The sequence below is a fragment of the Nycticebus coucang genome, chromosome 11 (assembly GCF_027406575.1).
Source record: "Nycticebus coucang isolate mNycCou1 chromosome 11, mNycCou1.pri, whole genome shotgun sequence".
NCBI lineage: Eukaryota > Metazoa > Chordata > Mammalia > Primates > Lorisidae > Nycticebus > Nycticebus coucang.
In genome coordinates, this window is record NC_069790.1 from 86,981,984 (window position 1) to 86,988,190 (window position 6,207).

General features: G+C 39.1%; 1 pseudogene; it reads right to left on the reverse strand.

The window, feature by feature from the left end:
- Positions 1–883: 883 nt before the first annotated feature.
- Positions 884–5,842, reverse strand: LOC128598349 (centromere protein L-like; annotated as a pseudogene).
- Positions 5,843–6,207: the final 365 nt, after the last annotated feature.

Consider the following 6,207-nt stretch of genomic DNA (forward strand, 5'->3'; position numbering starts at 1 on the left):
TGTGTTTATTTTTTTCTGGTCATTTTTTCCTTGCTTTTCATTTTTTAAAGTGAACATTTAATTCAATATTGCAATAGGAGTTGAAAATTATTAAAAACAGAAGCTTGTTAGTGATAAAATCTATATTATTAATCTTCAATTTCTTTTTTTAGGGGATTTTGACCATCAGTTATCTACAGCAATGTGAAACTAGGAAAATGTCTTTAGAAGACAGAATTCTTTCTAAATTCAAGTTTAAAATGCTTAAAAGGAATTAATGGTTTTAAAGACCCAAATGAGAAACATCCAATATTAATTACATCTCACTTGAATCCTGATAGTTTGATATAATAAACATTATATGTATTTATATTTTTAAAAGATGACCAACAAATTAACAACTCAGAATTTTCCCTTCTCTTCTCTTCTCTTTTCCTTTTCCTCTCTCTTTCCCCCACTCCCTCCTTTTCTTCCTTCCTTCTTTCTTTTGAGATAAATTCTCACTATATTGCCCAGGACAGAGTGCCATGGCATCAGGCTACCTCACAGCAACCTCAGATTCCTGGGTTCAAGTGATCCTACTGCCTCAGCTTCCCAGAATGCTAGGATTACAGGCATGAGCCACCATGCCTGGTCACACACTCAGCATTCTTGAAAAATGGCATGACAGATCATCACAAGTAGGACATGAGCACCTGGGGGTGTTTTTCCAGCTACTGCATTCTTTTTTCATCTAGATCTTCTTGACTTCCATCCAGGCAAACACAAACGCAGAGTGGGGAATAACAGATGCAGATAGATCCCCATTTCTACTAAAGTCTCTCTCAACTTGGCAATTAGGCAAATAATCAATGAGAAAAGGGTATACTACATATAATCCACAACTTAGAGTCCACATAAGGCCTCAGTCAATTTGAGATAGTGTCAGTTCTGTCAAAAATGCTAACACTCCAATAAGATATTTATGACACAGAATCTTGATTCTTCTATCATTATGGCTAAAGCCACAGATTTTGAAACATGAACCAATCTTGTGGCTGATAAATGAGTTTTGAAATGCCTATAAAAATGTGAGTAAAGGCAGTCTGTGAATAAGTCAACTTCTTCCTGGGTAACCTCCCCAGGTGTTTTGTGGACACTGTCCCACAAAGCTTTTGCATCCTCTGGATGTATTGCATACGAAGTGTCCACACGTCAAGGGCTGCAGAGTGCAGACCAAAGAAATTCAGTGGGAGCCATGTAATGATTCATTTTGCACACAGTCTACATAGCAGCCATCCAGGAAAGTTTACATGCATTGATTGTTAAAGGACTAAAATAAAAGTCAGGGTCTTTCTAAACCAAGTTCCAAGGAAAGCTATATTAGACACTCCTCTATTTGCCAGGAGTAAGGGTAGACAGTTGAAATCTTCTGCAAGTCTCCAGGCTATCTCCAAATATACAGCAGAACCAATGGGTCCACAATACCCTCTCTGTTCTCAGATGGCAATTGATATTTTAACAGAATCAAGTTCGACATCTTCAGTTTCTTCATGTCATTCCTTCTGTGACATACATTCTCTCACTATGCTGGTCATTCTCTGAAATTCTTCAGTCCATTTGCATTCCTTTCATTCCTAGGAGAGTAGAGAGAATCACTTTGATCTTGAGTCTTCTCCTCCTTCCACAGCAAGTCCTTTTTGCCTTTCAGAAATGATAAATACACTCAAAAGTCTAGAATACTCTTTGAGATCAGTAGAGGAGAATTCATACAGGGGCGTCCAACTATATAAAGCCCACTGTGACACGTAAGGAATGCAACAACCTTTTGAGGATCAGCATCTTCCTGCAACTGTGAACGCTGGGGAATTTTCCTTCCAGGTGGAGTTGGGACAAATGGAGTCTGCTTCCTGACAGGTTCCTATCCTTTCCGCAGAGGGATGTCACCTATAAAGTCATTTTCAGGTCCTGAGGATGTACTTTGTCTGGGAGTCGATTCTGGCACATTGTTAAAAAATCCATGGTCTAATAAAATGTTTTAATGACGCCGTCACACCTTCTGGAGTCACTAACCATTGTTCAAGTCTGGCTCCAAAACTGTGTTTAGGAAACTGAAATCATTCCCTAAAGAAAAAAAAAAAAAAAAAGCTGCCCAAATGACAGCTCAGAGAGAGGCCGGCCGGACCCCCTGGCCCTCCCAAATTCTCTCTCACTCCACAGCACGTGGGCTTCCCAGGGACACAAACGCACCTGGTAGGAAGACCTCTGCTCCTCCAGCCGCAGGGTGGCCCAGTGACTTCAGCCCAGGATGGACAAGTCCTCTCTGCTGGCCACTAAGCTCTGTGGACCTTGCTCCTGCGGAGTCAGCTTCTGCCCTCAGAGGGAAAGGCAAAGGACAGTGCGTCACAACTCGTCCTTCTCCAGCTGAGCCCTGAGGGATTCAAAACCAGTCTGAAATCACACCATTAAGAAATGCAATTCAGCCCCTCTGTCACCTCTTCAGTTTAAAAATCTGCTTTTCATTTTGAATTGTTTATATTACTATTAGGAAATTTGATGATTTTCTCTTCTGCTATATACTTCCACAATGCTAATGCCATCCATTATTTTTTTATTCCACTGTATTTTTTTAATCTCAAGATGTTCTATTTTGCTTTTTTCATACAATTTATTTTTTTCCGTTGTGCTCATGTTTTCTCTTACCTAATTGACCACATAGAGTATGTTTATAGTAGCTCTCTTAATGTCCTCTTATTTGTTTTGTTATTTCCATCCTCTCTCTCATTCTGCACTCTTTTTTGAATGCTGATTATAGATCATATTTTCTGCTTCTTTGTAAGTCTATTATGTTGTGTTAGACGTTGTGAATTTTACTTGGTTATGTTCTCATAAAGAGTTGGATTGTGTTCTGTTCTGAGATGAAATTCCTCGACGTCAGATGCATACTTTCACAGAGCTGGCAGGGGCATCCAAAGGTGGCCCACAGCTGGCTTTGAATGTTTGCTGAAGAGTTGTCTTGGGCCACACCTTACATACACAAACACTAATGAAAGCTAATGGTCAAGAAAAGATCTGTGCATAATTTTTGTGATATCCGCCACCACAGGCAAACATTCATAGCCAGTTATGGGCCATGGTTGGATGCCCTTGCTAGTTTAAAGTTTGTTAGGACAGGTTCACAGTTGTCTGTAGTCTCTCCCCGTTACTAAGAAGATACCCGTTTGTGGATTTTATCGGATACTAATTTTATAGTGTCTTTCCAATGAGGCTTGTGGAAATATTTATCCCCATCCCTGTGTCAGCCCCAGCAATTGCTCTGCAGGCCCCTTTTCATTGATTCTTCACCCGGCCATGGGTAGTTCCCCTTACATGTTTGCATTTCAGTTTGTAGCCAAAACTAGAGTTCCCCTTTACACTCAGAGCTCCCTTGCTGTGTTTCTTTCCTCCTCCCTAGTGGTCTCTCTCGCAAATTTTCGCTTCAGTCTGTTGATCTCTGATTCTTCAATGCAGTGAGACATCTGGACATTCGTGGGGTTCTTCGCCCTTAATGCTGCCTGGAAACTCCTCCACTGAAACCAACAATTCGTGTTATTTTTCTTTTTCATAAATTACCTCTTGCCCAAAGTTTGAAAAGTGTTCCTTTACTTTAATTCTGTATTTGCATAATTCAAGAAGATAAATCTGGTCTCTGTTCCTTTACTTTTGTCAGAAATAAAATTCCTGACTTATTTTTTCCTTTACTAGTAATATATCAAGTTTAATAGGAAAGGGGATTTTACTGTGCTAGCCCGGTACATAACATGCTACACAATCCAAACAATTATTTGAATGAATAATCAATAATACATAATGAGTTTGAAAGCATACTATTCCTAAATATTTTTAAGATAAATGATGTTACAGGAAAATTAAAATATAGCAACACAGGCTCCTTCAGACTCCTTAGGGGACAGATTCTCCAAACATGAAAGTGAAAAGATGCTTCTTTCTATGAATTAACAGATTCCCAATAAGTTTGGGTGTTTTAGGAAAATTACAATATTAGTTTGGAGCCCACAATATACACCTTCATCATATTTTTTCTATAGATTTTGGAATATATAACACAGTGACATGTCCATATTTTCAATTTTGAATTTACTTTAAACATTTTTATTTACAGCAAACATTCCTTTTTAAAGAAACAGTGTATCACTCAGTAGAATCTCATTAAATTCAGGGGTTTTGTTTCTCCTTCTCGCCTTCCTTCTTCCCTTCTTCTCTCCCTTCCTTCCTTTTCTGAACCTCCACCTCTCTTTAACAATAGCCTGTGTGAAATTTTTGGAGATAATGAACCTGAAAAAAATTAATGTTGATATTCCTGATCTAGATCATTGTTGAGAGGTTCTTTCAGTGGGCATCGTGGGCTTTGCTATCTCTGTCCCCAGACCCTGGTAGTGAAGGGAAATGTTCTCTAAATATGCACTATATTTTCATTTGAGAGCTTCTAATATTTCTGACAAACACACAAATTGTAGTGTATTTCTGAAAACACATTGTCTGAAGTATGCATTAGACAGAGTTCCCGAAAGATTCTCAAGAGATTCTGAGGTCTTCTGAAGCTAATTACTAAAATGTGTAGCCTTTTAGCAATTATGGCAAAACAGCAAGTACTAGCTTGATTATGGTAAAATTCACTGGTATGTTGAACTTTAAATAGAAATACTGTCAGGAACACCGAGCAAAAATGTTTTTCATTTTCTTTCATTCCTTTTTTTTTTTGACAGAGTGTTTTAAGCTATTGCCCTGAGTAGAGTGCTGTGTCGTCATAGCTCTCAGCAACCTCCAACTCTTGGGCTTAAGTGGTTCTCTTGCCTCAGCCTCCCAAGTAGCTGGGAATACAGGCGTTTGCTGCAACGCCTGGCTATTTTTTTTTGGTTGTAGTTGTGTAGTTGTCCCTGTTGTTTGGCAGGCCCGGGCTGGATTCGAACACACCTGCTCTGGTGTATGTGCCTGGCGCCCTCGGCTTTTGAGCTACAGGCACCGAACCAACATTTTTCATTTCACTGTTGCTTCAACAATTATAACTCTGATTACAAATAACCCAGTATTGTCTGGGTCCTTCTGCCTCTGGGGTTCTGGAAAGCTTATGTCAAATTCCATTCCAAGAATTATGATAGCTCATGTCTTCCCCACCGTGTATTTTTTGGCTTACTTATATCAGTGATTTTCAGCCAGTGCGCCATGACACACTGGTGTGCTGCAAGAGGACCTTAGGTATCTTGTAAAAATGTTTAAAGATTATTATTTAAATTATTTTTCAAAAGAAGTTTAAAGCACAATTAAGTATATTCTTTTCTTTACTCTTTTTTATTTTTTATGTTGGAAAATACTGACTTATACTTATCTCCACTGCATTTCCCTGCTTATATGTCTCTGCATCCAAGACTGCTGTCTGGCTTTGGCCCTGGAGTAAACAAAGAAATATGCAGCTCAGCTGCTTCTCCATTTTCTATGAGAAATTTGATAAGCACTTGGTGGTTCTAGTAAATACACGGAAGTGTTAACGAGGTTACAGGGAGTCATTGCATTAGCAGCATTGCCTGCCAACTCCACTCTCCTGCCAAAGGAGCAGTCCAGCCCGCTCGTCGCGGAGCACAGTCCGGCCCTCATGCTCACTACTGCTCTCGCAGAAATCGTCCTCTCTGTAATGCACTGACTGTCCAAGCACACTCTAGAATTAATTGTTCCCTTTTATCATGTATAACTGGAAACTTTTCTTTGTGTACTTTATAATTTTCCTGGAGGAATGAATAAGAGATAAAAAAAAAAATAATGCTATTTTTGCTCCCTGTCAAACAGACTGTAATAGCAACTCTACAGGCATCCTGCTCATTACCGTCATTCTCCAACCCCTTCCTGCTACTTGTAGATGACCAGTGGGCTTTTCTTGGTTGTCTCTATTTATAATTTGACTGATTTAACTAATCGATTTGTTTGTTGGCCTGGTCAGTTCAAAAGAGTTCCATCCTAGAAGAATTCCCTCTGTGCAGTCATTTTCTTAGAGAAGCCCATTCGTTTCTTCTATTCCATATTGAAAGTGCTCAGAAAGTACCCTGTGTCTGTTCAGTTCTTCCTTGTGTACTTTCAGTCCTGTAAAGATTTAGAATTAAAGTTAAAAGTATACGGAGTACACATTAAAATAATAATCATACTCTTCCTTCATGCTCTTTGCTCCTCTGGTCTGCCTATAAATGTTTCTGTCAATAG